This window comes from Tamandua tetradactyla, chromosome 10 (genome assembly GCF_023851605.1).
Source record: "Tamandua tetradactyla isolate mTamTet1 chromosome 10, mTamTet1.pri, whole genome shotgun sequence".
NCBI classification, from domain to species: Eukaryota; Metazoa; Chordata; class Mammalia; order Pilosa; family Myrmecophagidae; genus Tamandua; species Tamandua tetradactyla.
This window is the reverse complement of record NC_135336.1, coordinates 21,431,185-21,451,038: the sequence shown is the minus strand read 5'-3', so window position 1 is coordinate 21,451,038 and position 19,854 is coordinate 21,431,185. Positions and strand designations below refer to the sequence as shown.

Genomic DNA, 19,854 nt, shown 5'->3' with positions numbered 1-19,854 from the left:
TATCATCACATAGTTATATATTCATCACCATGATCATTTGTCAGAACATTTACATCACTCCAGAAAAAGAAAGAAAAAGAAAAAAGAAATAACATACATACCATACCCCTTTCCCCTCCCTCTCATTGACCACTAGCCATACAGATAATTTTGAAGAATTTTAAAGGAGATGAGAAAATGTTCATTAAATATTAAGTGAAAAGTCAGTTTGCAAAACTAGTTATTTAATATTATTATAACATATTTAATAACCATATATTTGTATTATCTTCCTGTCATAATAGAAAAAAGGAATTAAAAGGAAATCTATCAAAGTGTAGTTGGTATTTCTGGGTTTCTAGAAGGAAGGATATTTTCTTTTCCATTATTCTCTGTATTTCAATTTTTTTTTTACAATGAATATATTTTGCTTTCATGAATGGTTAAAAAAAGTTTAAAACTTGATTTAACTCATAGAAACTTAAAGTTTGTGAACTCGGTAGGAGCACATGTTTATGAGAGCAAATGCCTGTAACTTAAAATTCCTTCAGAAAGAAAGACTGAGGAAGCGGCACATCATACTTATCTTTAAGAAAATTCAGCTGAAATCAGCACAGCTGGTGACCAATTGGAACAAAGCCAAATGGGCTTCAGCTACAGCAAGAGAGGCCAGCCTTCTCATCCTGCCATTTGTAGCAGAGGGGTGGGAGGCCCCAGAATGGGTACATGTGAGTGCTGTGTGTACTCTGTGTTATGGACCAGGTGGTGTTCTCAGTCCCTAGCTGGTGTCCAGCAGGACGGCTGAAAGGACTTCAAAGGACAAGGCACACCATCCATCATGCACCCAGCAGGCAGCCTACAGCCCTGCCCTGAGAGCCTCACAGTAGATGGCTCATCCTGCAAGGACTCGTCAGTGGTTAATTCCAAGCTCTGAAAAAAATACCAACTGGTAGACCTAGCCAAATCCTCTCTCAGGTTTAACTGGTTTCAACCTCTGAGCCGGAGTCTGAAGCTGGGCAGAGCCACAGCCCATCCCAGATAAGGCTGCCAAGGCCTTTGGCAACGTCTTGAGGCTGAGCTCCATCCACAGAGCGAGACAGCTCTGGGGCATGGAAAAGCAAAGAGGCTGGGTGCCAACTTCTCCCCAGCTGTTTTCAATAAGGCTCCACTTCTGAGGTTGCTGGCAGAACTCTGGAAGGATCTGAACCAACTTCACATAATGTTTTCCACCAAACCCACAATTAAGTAATATTCTCTTAACTCATGAACTGCACATGAAACCTTTTTCTTGTCGTTTCTCTGCTCTCTTCCTAAGCAACCTACAAGCAGGTCAGGCTGGGGTTACCACACTTTTGCAGGGTCGCTGGAAACCAGAATACAGGCTTCCTAAGGCAATTACCACTCCTCATCCTGCTACAGAGGGATGAAGGGGTTGAACATTTGGCCTCACTATGTGCAAGTCACATTATGTGCATTCCATTTAATCCTCCCAATACCCTGTAAGGTAAAAAAAAAAGCAGTACTATACTAATTTTATAGGTAAGAAAAATGAAGATCAAAGAAGTTAAATAATTTGTACCAGGTTCCTATATTCATACTTTTTCCACTACAGCCCACCATCTTTCAGGGAACTGAAATAGGATCATGGGCAAGAAAGCTCTAGCAATCAAAAAGACCAACTAACTTCTGGCAAAATATTTCACCAGTGCCCCCAGGGGGCATTCTTTACAGGTACCATTAAGCACCAAGCTCTTATTACATAATTCAATAAATTAGTGACTCTAGAACATCCTAGAATGGATTCCTCCTTTTCCATGGGATCTTCTGAACAGTTCTTGACCAAAGCTGTATTTGTACATTTGACAGCATCTTGTTCACTGACTATAGTGTTTGTTCATTTACTTGACAAAGGCTCATGGAGACCCTTCCCAGCAACTGTACAAAACACTGGGCAGAAAGACAAGGGCTAGCAGAGTGTCTACCTAACCAGGGAGACAAGGAAGGCAGATTCAACCTGGTAAATCTTGTACAGCAAATATAAATGAAGTGAAAATGCTATCTTCCTTGTTATCCCTCATCCCTTACGAATGGCAGTCCAAGATTAGCCTTTTGCAAAGCACTTAAACTTGAAAATGCCCAAAGCCTTCGTCCCATTAGTCCTTCAACTACAAGCTAATCAATCTCAAGGAAATAATACTAAATATGGAATAAAAAGCTTTATGTACAAAGATGTTCATCATAATTTACAAAAGGAAATATTAGAAACCACATAAATAACCACAAAGAGGAATGGTTCAGTAAATGGTAGCATATCAAGCTAATGGAACATTAAAATTGTGTTGACAGGGTGATCTGAAATATGACTAATATGAGGTGAAAAAAAGATGGATATAGAACAGTACATTCAGTTTAATTTTGGCTAAGAATTACTGAGCACTTCTTATATTACGTGTGTAGCGAAGGTATTTCATTTAAATAATGCCATAATGTGGGTAGTGTTATCCCATTTTATAGATAGGGGAATGGCTTTGTGAGTAACCAGGTAAACTGCCCAAGGTCACAGCTAGTAAAGGATGAGCCTGAATTCAATATTAAATCTGATGCCAAGCCTGCAATTCTCCACCATGCCACTCTGTCCCTGTACATATTACCATTAACTCCACATTGAAAACAAAATAAAACCCAGATAGAAAAGAAATACAAGAAAGAATTAAATGATAATAATGATTGTGTAGCAGAGGTAGAATCACAGATGTTTTATACTGTCTTTCTACTTTTGTTTTTCTAAGTCATCTTAAGGAGAATATTGTATTTATATTTTAAAACATTCTTAAAGTAAAATTGTTACAGTGATACTACAGACAGGTAAGTGATCACATTGCTATCTTAATGTATACCATTTTATTAGGCAACTACTTTGTGCTGGCACTCATTTGCTAAGGCATCAACACTCCAATAACCCTGTGAATTATAAATTATTATTCCCTCCTCACCTATGGTCTTAGAGAATGTAGCAGAAGAAATTCAAGGCCAGATCTCCTGGTTACAAAGCCTGTGCTCTTTCTGCTCTTCTGAGTGCCCCTCTGCATGGAGGCTCTTGGTTTCCTGCCCTGATATTTTATGATCATTCAAGTTCTGGCAAGTACATATTTACAAGCACAGGGTTGGCCACTGCTCCCTGAAGAGGTCAAGGTGAATCAGGCCTCCCAGAGGACTTTACCCTCACTCTGCCATAGCTAGGTTCCCCCATCCTACCCCCCATTCCACTCCTGAAACTTTGGAAAGGCCACACTTCTCACCTGGATGGACCAATGTAGAACCAAGAGACCTCCAAGGCCACAGGGAGATGAGTTTTTTTTGTACTATATGTCTTTAACTTATGTTCTGGTTATTCGTATACCTGTTACTAGAATGAGAGCTAATAGTGGGCCATTTCTAACTGTCTTTGTGTTCTCCACAGCATCTAGGATGATGCCAGCCCATGGTCGATATTCAGTCAGATTTGTTTAGATTGTAGTTGAGCAGTCAGCATGGTGATGCTAAATGCCACCCTTTGCAAACTCCTTTGCTTGGAGGTTATTGGCTATCATAAGAAACTGGCTTCACTTAGGACAGACTGCGTGATGCTGGGAGGAGGGCTAGGCTCATGGTCAGGTGTTGGGCTTTTGCCTCTAACTAGCTCTGACCTCCGGGCTTTAGTTCCCTTATCTATAAAACGAGGAGGTAGGACCAGATAACTTGAGGTCCCTTCCAGCTCTAATATTCCATGATTCCATAAAAACAAAATTTAAACAAGATTCTGGAGTAGGGACTAGTGGTTTTTATTACATACAGTCTGCTTACCAGTTGACACTTCCTGCTACATGAAAGTTGTGACACTCAAGGCTGACTTGAATGAGTAGTCTATGGGTCAACTCGGTTCAGCAAACATTAGCTGTATGCAGGATGTTTGCTACTCCAGGCATAAAAAGATGAAAGAGGTGACAAAGATACTGTCCCTGCATTCGAGAGATTCACATCCTCAATTTTCAGGTCTGTAAATCTGTGCCTTCCTTCACCCATTACACACACATACACCTTGAGCCCTGGGATGCTGCCAGGAAAGGTAGGAAGTGAGCTCCAATGCCGTATAAGAGCTTCAATGGCTCTGCAATGTTTAATCAGTGTCCCCCACCTCTGGTCAAGTACTGTCTGAAATGAAGGGGCAGGGGCTGTGATGATGACTGGACACCTGTACTCCAGCAGAGCTGGCTCGGTGATGATGATGGGAACAGATAGACCCATTAATATTTTTCTCACTTAGCAACACCCTAAGACCCTAAACAACTCCTCAAAGAGATGTGGGTCCCTCCCACTCAGAAAAACCCAGTGGGATTTAGGGCAGGCTAAGGCAGTGGGAGCAGGGGGCAGGGAGGCTGTTGAATGCTGGAGTTTACATCGTAGACACAAACTCCCAGGCCAGGGAGGGAAGGGTTCTCTATGAAGTGTGAAGGACTTGGCATCAACCCTGCCCCCAAGTCCTGGGGAGCCTGACTGGGGAATGAAAAATGAGCCTAGAAGAGTTGGAGCCAGGAAGGCAAGGAAAATCAAATCAAATCTGGATCCTGATTTAAAAGGCATTAGTCTGAGGAGAGCCAGGCACCTGAACATATTTTCCACAGCCTGTCATGCAGGGCTTGCATCATCTATGAGCAGTGAGGGCAAGTTAAGACCATGGGATGGGTTCCCTGGACTGGAGTTTCACCTTGCCCTCCACCCCCAACCCAGGCAGGAAGCTCAGAGCCACCCCACTTAATGCCATACTCTGTTGGGATAGAGGAGGGGGAGGCCTGCCGCAGCTAAGTCCATAAAGAAGAGGGGAGAGACTGAAAGTGATAAACCTAAAGACCTCTCACCAGTCACTTCTACATACATGGGGCTTAGATAAATATAAATTATCCGGGGTGAAGTGCCTTTATAATGAAGTCAAGTCAGTCACACACACACCCTTAATTTTTAGCAGCCACAGCATGGATATTTGGATTTGGAGCAGAGCACTGGAACCGTGGTGTGTAGTCATTGGTGGAGGCACTGTGTAGAGCCTCCCACACCATACCCACTGAGTCTCCCTTGGCGGGAGACCAAGGAACCTGCATTTTAACTCCATCCCTAACCAGGTTATTCTTTAAACCACTAAAGTTTGAGGACTGTTGGTCTAAAGACATGGAAGCAAAGGTCACGGCTGCAGGTTTCAGTTGCACATGGGAGAAGAAAGTGGCCGAGGCAATGGGAGAGGAGGCTGGACTTCTGCATCTTATGAAATTTCATTTCTGAGAATGATGTGGCTGACAAGCGTGTATCATGGAAAGGTATTCTCTTTATCAATAGGCTATTCAAGCACATGGATGGAGCATATAGATCAATGTTTCTTCATCTTTTCTTTCATTCATTATCACCTCCCAGAGAAGATTCCCAATGAAATTTTAATACCATAGATATGCTGTATATCTGTTTATGTACTGTATATATGAGTGTGATTTATACATGAAAAGAGTAAGGTTTTTTGCCCCTCCCCTCCCCAAAACCAATTTTCACCCCCTTAGGGATGATATTGTCCCCACTGAGAATGCATTGTATAGATTGTCCGCGACTTCTCGCTCAGCTTCTGGTCCCCGGCCGGCGGGTGAGACAATGAGGAGAGACAGAGAGACGCAGACAAATCCGCGCTGGTGAGAAACACAGATCCAAGACACGCAGCAGTTGTAAGCACAGACCTTTACTGGAGTTAAGCTTGCATTCTCTGTTACAGGTTCCGCGCGGGCTAAAATACCCCGCGGGGGAACAACCTCTATGCGGCCGTCAGGTACGGCTCCCTGTGGGTCGTCTCCACCCACCCCGTCCGGGTAACCTCTTATATACTGTGCCCAAACCCAATAGGTTAGTGCCACGTATACAGAGGTGATTGGAAGATAGGGTTGGTGGGCGTGTGCGTCATTTGCGGAAGCAGGATGTGAGCGCCATCTTGGCTCACTCGATGGGCGGGGGGAACTCTAGAGCAGGCTGCAGCGTGTCCACTAGGCCAAACCCGGAAAGCGGCTCTCTACATCAGATTACATTTTATAATGCTTAGAATCCTCCACTGGAGTGGAGGGTGAAGGATCAAAAAGAGCAGAAGAAAGATATGGGTAGGAGATATAAACCTGGGATAAGAATAGAACACAGAAACGAGTACTTTACAATCTTGTGTAGTTGCAAGGAATGGGCTATAAATTTGACTTTGAGCTTCCTAGAAGTCATGATCAGGTTCAAGAGTTATTTTGTCATAAAAAAATAAACCCATTTGTTTAGGAGATGCAATCATAGGACATAACTAGTAGGAACTCTATAGAATGTGTGTACATTGTGGATATGTACACATTTACTTGTACGTGAATAAGGGAAGCTGTTTGGATTTTAAAGTTGGTAAGAAATATTATCTGGGCAGAGGGCTGGAGGACCCTGGTTCTTTAATTTGCTCTGAGCTCTGCAGTTCCTTCCTCCCCTGAGCTTGGATCACTACCCTCATTTGCCCTTCCTTATTCCAAAATCAGTTGGTCCCTTTCTGGCCCTCCTTCCAGTGTCATGCAGTCTTTCCTAAGTGAAGCCAGCTCCTTGTGATAGCCAATAACCTCCAAGCAAAGGAGTTTGCAAAGGGTGGCATTTAGCATCACCATGCTGACTGCTCAACTACAATCTAAACAAATCTGACTGAATATCGACCATGGGCTGGCATCATCCTAGATGCTGTGGAGAACACAAAGACAGTTAGAAATGGCCCACTATTAGCTCTCATTCTAGTAATAGGTATACAAATAACCAGAACATAAGTCAAAGACACATAGTGCAAAAAGCCTCAGAGTGGGTGATTCAGAAGAGATGAAACCACAACGGCAAGGAGAAGCAGGATGGGTACAGTGGTAGAGGTGGCATGTGGTTGAGCCAGTTATTTTATAACCTGATCTTTTCTGGGGTACATACAGCTTCAAACCATCACATGAATGCATGGTATATTATTGAAAATAAGACATGATCACAGAAAACTGCAAATGAAACCCCAAAACCAAGACACAGATAGGCACCGAATAAAATCATAAAATGTTAAAGATAGGAAGAACCTTCAGGATAATTTGGTCCAACTCCCAACTTGATTTATATATTCCAGATACAATATCCCTCAAAAACGATGGTCCAGACCTCCTCATACACTTTTAGTTCTAAGCAACTAAACAGTACCTGGCTCATAGTCAAGTGCTCGATAAACATCAGTTGAATGAATCAAACCCAAACACTCAAAATCTATCTTAAATAAAAGCAGAACATTACTGTAATGATGCAAAAGATTAATATTGAGAAAATTTACAGACAGAACAAACAGTCCTATTTACTGAGCAGCTACCATGAACAGGCACTGGAGTGCATTTTTTAAAAATAGGTGAAATAAAGAATGCATGCTACAATATATAAATCATAGAATTTCAGATCACAAAGGGGCCTTCAAAATCACCTAAATTCTTATTTTATAAGGAGGAATCTGAGACTCGGGTTTACTAAAACTTTTAAGGCTAGTTTCATAGGAACTAGAACCTCGGTCCAGTATTCTTTCCACAACACACTGTTAATCAGCTAATTACATTTTAAAGTGTAGGCTGCAGAATGTGGCAATGGAAAAGAACACAATGGGGTGGAATGGCTGGGAAAGGCTTCATAAAGGAAAATACGTTTAATTTTCCATAACCAAAGTTGATAATTCATTAGCTGTAAGAGCACCGAGGAAGGGAAACATGTTTTCTTTTTCTTTGTACTCCCATTGCCCAGGGCACAGAGAAAACTGATGTTGGCCAATTTCAAGAAAGTAGTGTCTTAACTCGAATTAAAATTGTAAGGAAGTTGCAAATCATAAGGAATCTGAATATCTTACGTTCTGCATTTCCATGAAGTCAAGCTCAGATTAAAATATTCTCTTAGCAAAAACAAAACCAGGTAAAATCTCTTGTTTTAGACAAATGGCCTTACAAACAGAAGTGCAAAGATTAGCACAACAGAAACATTTTCTATTTAATAATATTCTAATTCTGTTCTCCTATAAACATTAGTCTTAATTTTATCTTTAGCCATTATACAGTACATGCAAATATGCTCACGCGCTATATGAACTTGATGTTGTAGAAATGTGAGGTTGAAAAAATGAACTACACCTTAGTAAAATGTTCCACGCCTATGTAGACCCCCTGATTCACACAAAACCCATTGCCTCATACGTCTGCCCCTCTGTATGCGTCTAAAGTATAAAGTTAGAATAAGATAATTCTCATCTATTCACTCCATCTCTTGCTACTAACTTTGCCACACAACTATGTTTTCATTTCAAGGCAGACAGTCAAGATAACTGGAAATAAATTAAAACAATAGGTACCTAAAAGCCTTATGAGTGGAGAGACACATGTACCTAGACAGCTCTAGCCTTCTCTTCCCAAAGAGGTAAACTATCACTGCAAGATTTTTAAAATACTGACATTTAATGAATTTACAGCAAAAAAAAAATTCTATTTATGTATTTCAGATCCTGTTCTAATTTTAGGTTGTGAACACATATATGCTTTCATGTAGTTGTGATCAGATTGTGCAGTGTCTTTGTTCTACTTTTCTTTCCACTTGATATTATTCACACACATTTCCATTTATGGAGGTAGCTACAAAAATGACAAGTATGTGATTATGTAATATTTGCCATATTGGCGTGCTTGTTTAATTATCTTCCTTTGCGCACAAACCAGTTTCTTTTTTTATTATAAACAGTGCTCTGAATATCTTTGTACCAACTATTTTCTTCCTTCTTCTTTAAGGGTTCTTAAAGTGTCAAAGAAAATTCTAGGCAAAGCATATGCCCCTGTAACACCAATCTGAGCCCCAACGAGGCTGAACCAATAATCACTGCTCCCAGGAAAGGAAAACCTCACCTATTTCCTCACAGCCCCAAAAGTGGGCTCTGGGTATCTGTTATTGTGCTAGCTTTTCCAGTACATAATTGTATTTTAATTTTCATTTGTTTAATTGCTAGTAGCACTGCATAATTTATTTTGGTGTAGTGCTATATATTTTCCATGCCTGGACTCTGTCTCTATTTCTTTAAATATAAACTATGTGTTCATCTTTGACCATTTATCAAATAGAATCTGGACTTTGCACTCAGAGTGGTACCAAGCCTTTTTTTTATAGGCATCTTTATTGTGGTTTTTAAAGTTACATTAGTAATTCTTATTACTGCTAAAAAAAATCATTCAAACAATAAGTGTGTATAAAGTACAAGGTGAAAATTGAGATAGATAAAGTGGTAAAGGGTTTCCTTCTCTTACCCCCTGGAATGCTATCATTTCCCAGATACAATTCTTGAAATCACTTTCCTATTCTTAAGTATCATTAACTCCATACTTGTAGATAATATGTGTCTATTTCTAGATAACACATGTCTATTTCTTGATTTAAGAATTTAGATAGCAATTATTGGATTCCTACTATGAATGATGAGTAATTTACACTGCCTCCTTCTCTTCAATCCTATTTTGATTTTTAGATCTTCTATTGGACACCTTTATAGCACAAGTACACACACCTTTATAGCACAAGAAACACAAGTACAGAAAGTAGGCTGGGTGAGAAATGTTACAAGGCCCTCCCAGCCCGTCTTCTGCTTTCCCACTATTAATACAGACCCCACAAGGGAAAAAGTCAAGTTGTAACTGGCAACAGACACTAGTTCTCAGTACTGGGAGAGGACTGGCACTGGTGGGGCTATGGTATCCTGGGAAAGACCTGCTTAGGTGATGAGGGGGGCAGCCATCGACCACGTGCTGCCATGAGGGAAGTGTGGCCAGTTCTTTTCATTTTTTAAGAAAATCCATTTTAAAATGAATTACATGTATATGCTTTCAATCTTTAAATATTAGCTCAAAAATTTTTTAAAACACTTCTGGTCAAAAACAAAAGGACGTGTGCCAAATATGGCCCATGAGCTGAACGATTTTTTTACCTCTGTCATATGGTTTTAAGTAACACACTTAAACCTCTGTTATTTGACCCCTCTGTTTTAGAGGGTATCTCTTCATGTCCCAGTCTGTGAGATGAAGACATTTCTCCTCCATTTCTTCTCATTTTCTTACCTCTTTTTTACAATTCACCATCCCATTACTTTTGGTTTGCCAAAGCTTACAGAATTTACCTTCTATTCTGTAAATATAATGAATACTTTTTTTTTTAAATAATGAATACTTCTGAACTTTGTCTGTGGGTTGATTTCCCAATTTCCATGATCGCAATATTACATATATAATAATACAATACAACAATGTAATACAGAATATACAATATAATATATAGTAACACATATACATCTTTTTTTTTCCTTCAAACATTTGTGGCCATGAATTAGTTGTTCATAACCTATGACTGAAGAACTAGTCTCCAATGCAGGGAGCAGATGTGGGTTTTCACTTGGGTAAGTCCTATCTCCCGGAATGAGGGGACTGATTACAAGTTCTGCGTGCCCAAGAGGGTACATCTAACGGCTGGCTTTGCTTAGAGGGTTTGGGCATGGGGCAAGTAGACTGCGTAACCCCAACACATTTCCACCCATGGCAAAGTAAAAAGATTTTTTCTAAGATACTAACCAGTATGCACACTAGGAGTCTCAATGTTCTCCATATAATATTTAGTGAATAGTTGTTTCTTTAATCACCTTGCTTTCTGACACTCAGTCTTCCTAATCTCCACATGGTCAATCTCAAATATGTGGCTTTCACTTCTGCTGAAGCCTCACTACGTATCTCTTCTGGTGGGTAGAGCTGATCTATCCTTCAATGCAATCCCCAAAAAATCTATGGTCCATTAATGTCCCCTCACCTTTTCTTAGTGCAGCTCTGAATTCATTCTCTTTTGAACCTCTTTATATTCATACCAGGAGAATATTTAAAGGGAGGGGAGGTTAATAAATCTGTTCAGTCTACCATTTTGAGCCAGAAGTGACCAACAATTGCTGACAAATAAAAAGTTTCGGCAACACTTATCCTGTTATTTCCCATTCTGCTGCTTTTCCTTTGAATACTTCAGCAACTCTGGGATATCCAGGCATCCCAAGCACCAGCCCCTCTGCCCTGAGAATTTCTGAGCCACCTAGAACAAAGAGCTATGGAAATTTGGTGAGCACATTCAAGCTTGCTGGTAAATCAAGATTCAAAGTCTTTGACAAAGATGGGACAAAAAGATTGTCTCATCAAGAGATTGCATTTTTCTTTGAATGAATCTTATGCCTTAAATAAAATCCCAAGAATTTATGTCTTACCTTTACTGTGAATGGAACAACATACATTTTCTAGCTGTGGGTCATTGGTATATAGGAACTGAATTAAGTAAACGTGTCCAATAGTCCTATCCAATTGCACTTTCTGAGGCAATGAAAATATTCTATAATCTGCATTAACACAGCAGCTACTAGCTATGTGTGGCTACCGAGCACTTAAAATGTGGCAGGTACAAGTGAAGAACTGAATGTTCAATGCATTTTTAATTAATTTAAATTTAAATAGCCATATCTGGCAATTAGCTATCCTTTTAGACATACAGCTATAGACCTCGAACAACTTACTCTCACTGAGGAATCATAAGAAAATAAGACAATAATTAATAAAATTGTAAATTGATTAAAAAGCAAAAACTAATTATATACAAGTATTATAGTAGTTCAGAGGAGGAAGCAATTGAGGATTAGAAAGCTCAAGATTATATATGAGTTAGATTTAGGTGCTAATGTGACAAAAAAAAATGCCAAAAGATGTTAAGTAAGAAAAGCAGGTTACAAATCAATATATACATTTGGGCCCATTTGTGTGTAAAAAAAAGCATATGGAGATATGTGCTTATATTTGCAGAAACCATTTCTGGGAGGATACAAAAATTGTCAGTAGTTACTTCTGCAAAGGGGAAGTGCAGGTCAAGACAAGGAATTTTCCACTTGGTTTGAATTTTTGTTTTAAAAATAGCTCAACATTTAAATAATTTTTTCATAATAACAAAGTTATAGGCACAGAGATGATTAATGAATAATATATTTTTAAAAGACCAAAGCAGTCAACTCTTTCCTGTGCTATTAGTCATGATTGACCTTATGTGATTATTGCAGATATTCTACATCCTATGACCAAAGCTCTTCCATTCTCTAATAAAATGCTTTAAAAGAAAACTTCTTAAGGAAAGTAGCCTGAAGGAGAGAGAATTTAAATCTAATCTTCAGGTTGAATAAGATTTAACTACTCAGGGAGGAGGCAGAATTTTCTGAACAAAGGCAGAGCCTGAGGAAGAGAAGAGAGCAGTATAAAGGGGAGGCAGGTGGGGAGCAGCGAAGACTCTGAAAGGCCAGGCAGGGAGTGAGGGGAAGAAGGAGAGATAGCAGATAGCCTGGACAAGAAGCGTGGGACCAAATCATGATGCTTTGACTGGCAAGAAGTCCTGAGTCTTAGACCTATCCCCTTGGTTCTCCCCAGGAGAACCAAACATTTCCTGAGCACCCAACATGGGCTGGCTGGGCACAAAAGAGGAATAACAGTCACTGAGTTCAAGGAACCAGATAACACACGTAAAAGGGGTGGCATCATATAGTGCAAGGAACACAAGATTTGGAGCCCCAAGTGCTGACTCCATCACTTCCTGGTATAACCAGGACACGTTCTGTAACCACTCTGAGCCCAAAGGTTCTTTCCTCTACAGAAAAAAAATGGCGATAAAAGCTACCTCCTCATGGGGATAAAATGACTAAGATAACATAACCGACTCAGATATATCATCAATAAATACTAGTTCCCTTCTTATCACCCCCACCCCCATTTCTAACTCCAAATCAGTAGGGAAGATACAGTATTTTGATAGTTGTCTCTTTCTCCACAAAGGTAAGACCAGAACAGAGCATTCGTGTTCTGTATGTGTGGGCAGGTGAGAAGGGCTAGGACTCAGGGTTATGTTAAAGGGAGGAAAAGGAGAAAAGGAGACATGTCAAGAGACTTAAGAGTTGATCATGAAAGGCCTTTAAGCAGTGCTGAAGAATGCAATGCAATGGAGAGCCAGCTGCAGGGGCCAGATCAGATTCACATTTTAGGAAGACTAATTAAGTGGCAGTATGAAGGATAAACTAGAAGGGCAGAAGTCAGGAAAAAGGAAACCAGTTTTCAAGCCACTGCAAAACTCAACTTAATATCCTCTACTTACCCATAGAACACACTATTTATTGAAATAATTAAAGTATCTAATTATACACTGTCATATCCTGCTGTTTTATATGCATGTTTTTCTCCAAAAACCATACTATTAAGACTCCTGAGGAGAGAAAGCTGGCCTGACACTTACTTCAACTTTCTTAAAATGCTAAGCATAGTGGTTGACTGCTTCTGAATTTGAAGTGAACTGGGAAGAAGTTATTGAGAAAAGGATACTACTATTGGTTAAAGTGAAAATTGAGGAATTACTCATTTGGTCATGTCTTCTCACGCCAGGTCTTCTCAAGTTCTCTTCCTCCACAATCTAAAATTTAAAATACCTAGATAAGCCCAGGGTTAGCCCTTTACTGGGAAGCACACTTCAATAAACACAGATCTGCAGTCTGCTCTGAAACCTCATTGTCCTCTACTTCTTAAGGGACACCAAAGTGTCAGCTCATCTGATTCACAGCATGATCAGGGCTATCACCACATTTGCTTTTTCTGATAAGAATGAACTCCAGGGCAGAGGGAAGGAAATCTCCAGTAATTTCAGTATTTCCCCCACCATTCTCTCCATGCATACATGACTGTGGTAGGGGAAGGAGCTCCTTGGTTCTTCAGCAGCCACATGGTCAGCTAGAGGACTTTCATCCTAATCCTAACATTGGGAGGCCCAAGCTCTCTCTAAATGGAGGTTGTGAGCTGTCCCTGAAGCTTAGCAACACACTCAGGCAATGGTACAGTCTTGTTGGCTTTTCTTTCCATCCCAGTTTCATCCTGTATTATGGGGATCCTCTTACAAATATTGGCAAAAACAGAGCCCCACATCCAAGTTTCATCCACCTCCTCATCTCCCCATGCCTTCAGCTGTCCCTTGACGACCCCCTCAGGCTTAGCAGCGTCCTCTCCCAGGAGGAAGACCACACTGGCCTGGGAAGTAGGCTCAGGAAATTTGGTAGAGAATTCCGGGGTCCTGGGTATCTAGAATATTGGGGGGAGTCTGGCTCTGGTAGGAAGGCCCCCCCTTAAGCAGACAGATGCAGTACTCTATGGCAAAGGACAGCTGGACAAGGGAAGAGGGGTTTCTAGAGTATGGGCTGAGGGCATAGACTCTTTGGCTACCTGGGTCTAAAGCTGGTACTGATGAGATATAGAGCCAAGGCTTTACTAATTTATGAAAATATAAGCTCCTGAAGCTTTAGGCTGGCAGAGACAAAATAAAAGAGCTGGGGGGTGGGGTGGGGTGGTAGATTTGGCCTGATCAGTTAACACTGATCAAGCAGATAATGAAATTAATTCACCATTCAACTTCATATGGTGGTTGATGTCCTCTCATAAACCCTAGGCTTTATGGGTTCAAGCCAAATGTCCACAGTCAGGAAGGAGAGAACTCTTCTGAATGTTTGTTTTTTTTTCCACATGGGCAGGCACCGGGAATCGAACCCGGGTCCTCTGGCACGGCAGGTGAGCATTCTTGCCTGCTGAGCCACCGTGGCCCGTCCTTCTGAATATTTTAACGGCAGGGCTACATTCATTTCAGAATAAGGTACTCCCATCACTGTTGTTGAATTGGTAGGGGGCTGAAAGGAAATATTAGGTCTTCTCTGTATTATGTCATCTTCCCTATTTATTTCATAATAAAATAAATAGGGAGGCAATATCTCCATGCGTCTCACTAAGGGTTTATCAGTTAGGGATACTTAGTGTAAAATTTCCGCATACAAAAATCCTATCTGTAAGTCTTGAAATGCAGAGGGGCCAGCCTCTCCAGATATCAACTAGTTCCATCTCCCTATCCTATATTATTGAAATCCCCTTCCAACATAAGAAAAAGTTAGAATGGGCATAGCCCAAACACCCCTAAAGAGTGGGAGAAAGATCAAAGATGATGGTGGAGTTATACAGAGATGGTAGGGTTTAATAATTGAATATGAATGCTGAATCATTATATTGATACTTCCTTTAGTCTCCAGTATCTTACAGCAGCTGTAAGTAAAAACCTAAAATTGTGGAATTGCAACCCATACCAAATTCTGAAATCTGTTCGACAGATTGTAATGTACTTTGAAATTTATTGATCTTTTTGTATATATGTTATTTTTCACAAAAAAGAAAAGATAAAGTCAATTGTGATGATAAATGCACAGCTATATGATGATATTGTGAACCATTGGTTACAACACCTTGGATGATTATATGGTATGTGAATACATAATATATATCAATAAAAAATAAAAAAGGTCCTACTCATCAAAAGATCCTACTTACAATGGGTCCACACCCATAGGAGTGGATTAAACTTTAAGAACATTATCTTTTCTGGGGCACATAACAGCTTCAAACTATCACAGGGCGAAAACAAATAAAAAGTCAGTAGCTCCACCCTCACCCCCAAAAAAATCCTGAGAAAGTTTTTAAACCTTAAAATTTTTATCTCAGTTGTTGGCCTTAATGTTCCTTCTACTGTAGCCCCTCCTCCCACCACAACCAATTCTCTATATACTTGTTATTACCTCATGATTTTACTATGGCTGCTCTAGAATCAGGCATCACATCTTCATTCAAAGCAGGAAGGGGTAAGGGGTGGAATATGAAATCACCAGTGATGGTTTTTTTTCATAGGAGCTCCCTAGTGAACTTCAACCAGAATATGTCACTGGGCCATACTTAGCTACAAAGGAATTTTCTACAGCAGCCCCTAAAGTGGAAAAGGGCAAGAGCAAAGGGACTGGTAATGGATAACGTGGTGGCTGTCCAAAGTATCTGTCACAAAATGGAAAAGTCCAGATGGATATGGGGGACCAAGGTCCAAAGAAATGAATATCTCATAGTTCGAGCTTCTCAGAAAAACAAATGAACCACAAGGGGACATCTATAATCCCACCTTAATGCCACCCCAGCCTTCTTGATAAAAAGAGGGACTTTATTGGAGGAAGGTGTGCATTAAGTTCTTTGCCTAAACTAAGCATAAAAAGGAAATGAGGGCAGGGGAGAGATAGTTTTACCTCGTTTAAGAATAAAAACAGAAAGCACAAATTTGGACCAACATCCATTTAAGGGCTTAGGAGGTGGGTGTTAATCTTTATAACTTCCTCCTATCTGCATTCTCCACTGTGTTTCCCTACAGTGACGGGAGGGGCTCTGTGCACCTCTTCAGAAGAGCTGGAAAGTGGCTGAACCCTCCATACTCAGGCTTGAGGGCTCAAATGGGGGGTGACAGCTTGAAAGTGGGGAGGGAAGGAAAGCAGGCAGAGTTCCTGAGGGCTGCAGCAAGGAAGAAACAGATCCTTGCTGAGACAGGGGTCAACTTGGGCCTGAGAAGTAGCTTGAAGGTTTAATTTTTTAAAGTTGCTCGTTCATAAGGTAATTCTGCAAGAGCCAGTTACCGGGGAGCTGAGGTCCTGAGGTAGCATGAAATTGACACAAGAAGGAGCCAGAAGGAGCATCTAGGAAAAGGATTTGTTCCAGGGCCTGCAGGTCAAGTGGTTGCTGCAGTGAAGATTAAGATGCTTTGGAGGCAGATCACCACTGACTAGTCTCAGTGGGTGACCCTGAGTGGAGCTCAGTCTTTTATGACTTCCAACTCCTGTTCAATGGCCATGTCACTCCAGGTTAACATCCCTTTCTTTTCACTTTTCGGAGAGTCACCGGGCCACAAACACCCCCTGTTTAGCTTCATTTCGTGATGTCAAAACAACCAGCTTCATCATTCTGGAATCATTTGGGGTCACCCCCTTCCCTGAATCAAAGTTTCTCTTTTGAGTTCTTTGCAAAAGGAATAATACACAATTGCAGCAGGCTAGTTTTCAGAGAAGTTTTGTTTTGTTAAGTTTTTAATAGTTTCTACCTGCAAGTTTCTCTCTGCAAGGTCTTGAGATGGAGACAGACATCTCAACATCTTTGGACTAAGTCTTCCTTCTGCATTCACGATGTACTAGAATGCTGTCAAGACGATGTTCGATGTTCTGGGTTAATTCCAATCATGAGGTAAGTGGCAAAGTAGCATTGCAGGCTGACATTTAAGGAACACATTCTTTTTTTTTTTTATGTTTTCCACATGTAATATGCAAAGTCAAGTATTTCATCAATCTAAGCAAGAGGAAATTTCACACAAAGAAGGCAATACTCTAAGAGTACTTCATTGCTATACTTTTTTACTTTATGAAATACTACCCACCAACTCATTTTCTACTCACACCCCTATAGGCCAGAAATATAGAAAAAGTCAATTAGGTTTTTTTTAGATAACAACATATCTTTATTAAGGATATGACTTGCCAATCAGGGAATAACTGATCAGGAAAGAGAACTGCAGTGTGCTGGCCAGTACTTAGTCTATCTGACCCTATGTCGGAAGAGTCAAGATTACATAACTCAAAGGCATGTTTCGTTCATGACCTCCAAAGTCAGCAAAGGTAGTGTGGTGGTTTGGAGCTGAATATATCCTAGAAAGATATGTTCTTAAACTTAATCCATTCCTGTGGTTGAAAACCATTGTAAGTAAGACCTTTTGATGTGGCTATTTCATTAAGTTGTGGCCCACTGATGGGTCTTAATCCTGTTACTGGAGTCCTTCATAAACAGAATGAAATTCAGACAGAGAGAAAGCCACAGGAAGCAAGAAGCTGAAATTCAACAGAATCTGGAAAAGAAGGGAGCAGATAGGAGGGGTCGCCTTGTGCATTGCCATGTGACACAGGCGCCAAGGACCAGGCAGGTATCGCCAGCAGCCAGCCCCAAACACCAGTCTTGGGAAGAAAGTGTTGCCTTGATTTGGACTTATTCCCATCATCAAAAATGTGAGCTAATAAATTCCCATTGTTTAAACGAATCCACTGCACAGCATTTGCTTGAGCAGCCCAGAAAACTAACACAAGAAGCAAAGGCGTCCTCATGCCATACTATAAGGAAGTTACGTCATCTCCTCCTTGCTACAAATGTCTGATTGTGAGGAAGGAGTTCATCTCTCCAGAGGATTAGAATGGGGGTGGTTGTGGAGGTAAGATCAGTTTTTCTGTCTAAGCCTTTTCCATTCTCTTTTAAGTTTATTTTTTATTTATTATTTTTTAATATATAGTTAAGTGTTTTTTTAGGAACATATATAAAGTTGTACAACCAACAACACTGTCTAATTTTAGAGCATTTTCATCACCCCAAAAGGAAAGCCCATCTTCATTAACAGCCATTTCCTATCCCCCTTCCCCCTCAGCCTCTGGTCACCACTAACCTACTTTCTGTCTCCATGGATTTGCCTATTTTGGACATTCCCTATCAGTGGACTCATACAATATGTGGCCTTTGTGTCTGGCTTCCTTCATTTAAGCATGACGATTTCAAGGTTCATCTATTCTGTGGCACATATCAGAATTTCATTCATTTTTGTAGACATCTAAGCTATTTCGGAATCCCCAGGGATTCTTCCTATTTCTTCTTTCATACCAGCTGTGTAATGAGAGGATGGAGGACCAGGTCAACAAAGTAGAATCTTTATCCTGGTGGTACCCAGAGAGAAGAAACAGATCCCTGAGGAATAACACCAACATTCTCCTACAACCTTTTTCAAGTAAAAGGTATGACAAGGACTATTACGTCCAATCCTTCAGCAACAGTCTTAACCAGACAGGCAGGTCTGTTCACAGCCCACAATCCAGGGCAGCCCTGGGCCATTTTCAAGTCAGCAACCATTGGCAACCATGCTACTTAAACAAAGGTAAGGCTCAGTGTCATCTAGGAAGAGTGATCCAATTGACCCCTTCTATGAGCGTCCAGAGATCCACTCTTAAATTGTAAGTTCAGAGTGCACTCTAGGAATCCCTCATCACCTCAGGTGTCTTTTGCTAATGCTCAGACCAAAGCCTTCTAGCTTCTACTGGATTTCCTCAGGTAGATCCCTCATGATTAATCCCAGGACAAATATTATTTACAAACCTCCCAGAAAATTCTACATGCATCTCCCATGTCAAGTTGATGATTCAACTTTCTAGTAACTGAAACCAGCACTTTAGTAAAAGTCACTTCAATGGGGCATAACATTAGATATTCTTATAGCTATTCTTTAATGTCCCCATCTCCTTCTTATCCTTTCTAGTATAAAGATAGACATGGAATTATCATGCCCATTTTGCAGAAGAAAAAAAAATGGAGGCCTAGTAAGGGCAAGAGGCCAATATTTTTTAGCAGGAAGAAAACTAACTGAAATAAGGGGTCCTTTCTCCCTTCCCATTACCCTGGGTGTACAGAGTATATATATGAAGAAGTCAGTTAACGAAAAACTCCTTCTAGGGAAGAAGCAAGAGAAAAACTACAGTTAGCATTCAACTGTCCAGATGGATTTAAGGGCATGTATTTAAACTGAAGCTGCGTTCTTCCTGCTACCAGCACTGTATCTTCTTCATAATCAGGTATCACATAGCCAGAACACAATCTACTTTAACAGCAAAGGATCTCAGGAAGGTCAACTTCCAGTGTTTCTCCCCAACCCCACCACTACCCTGAGCTCTCCAATACCACTAATGTCCACCCTAAACAAAAGAAATAGGGCAAATTAGCATACATTCGCCTTATATGTAGATGTAAGAGAAAGTTAGGCCTTCTACCAGACTCAGCCTGCTCTTTA

The 19,854-nt window shown here is 40.6% G+C and overlaps 1 protein-coding gene across 3 annotated transcripts in view; it reads right to left on the bottom strand.

Moving 5' to 3' along the window:
- Positions 1 to 19,854, bottom strand: part of MYLK (myosin light chain kinase) — a 318,148-nt gene that overhangs the window by 183,852 nt on the left and 114,442 nt on the right. The gene's annotated exons all lie outside the window — the stretch shown is intronic.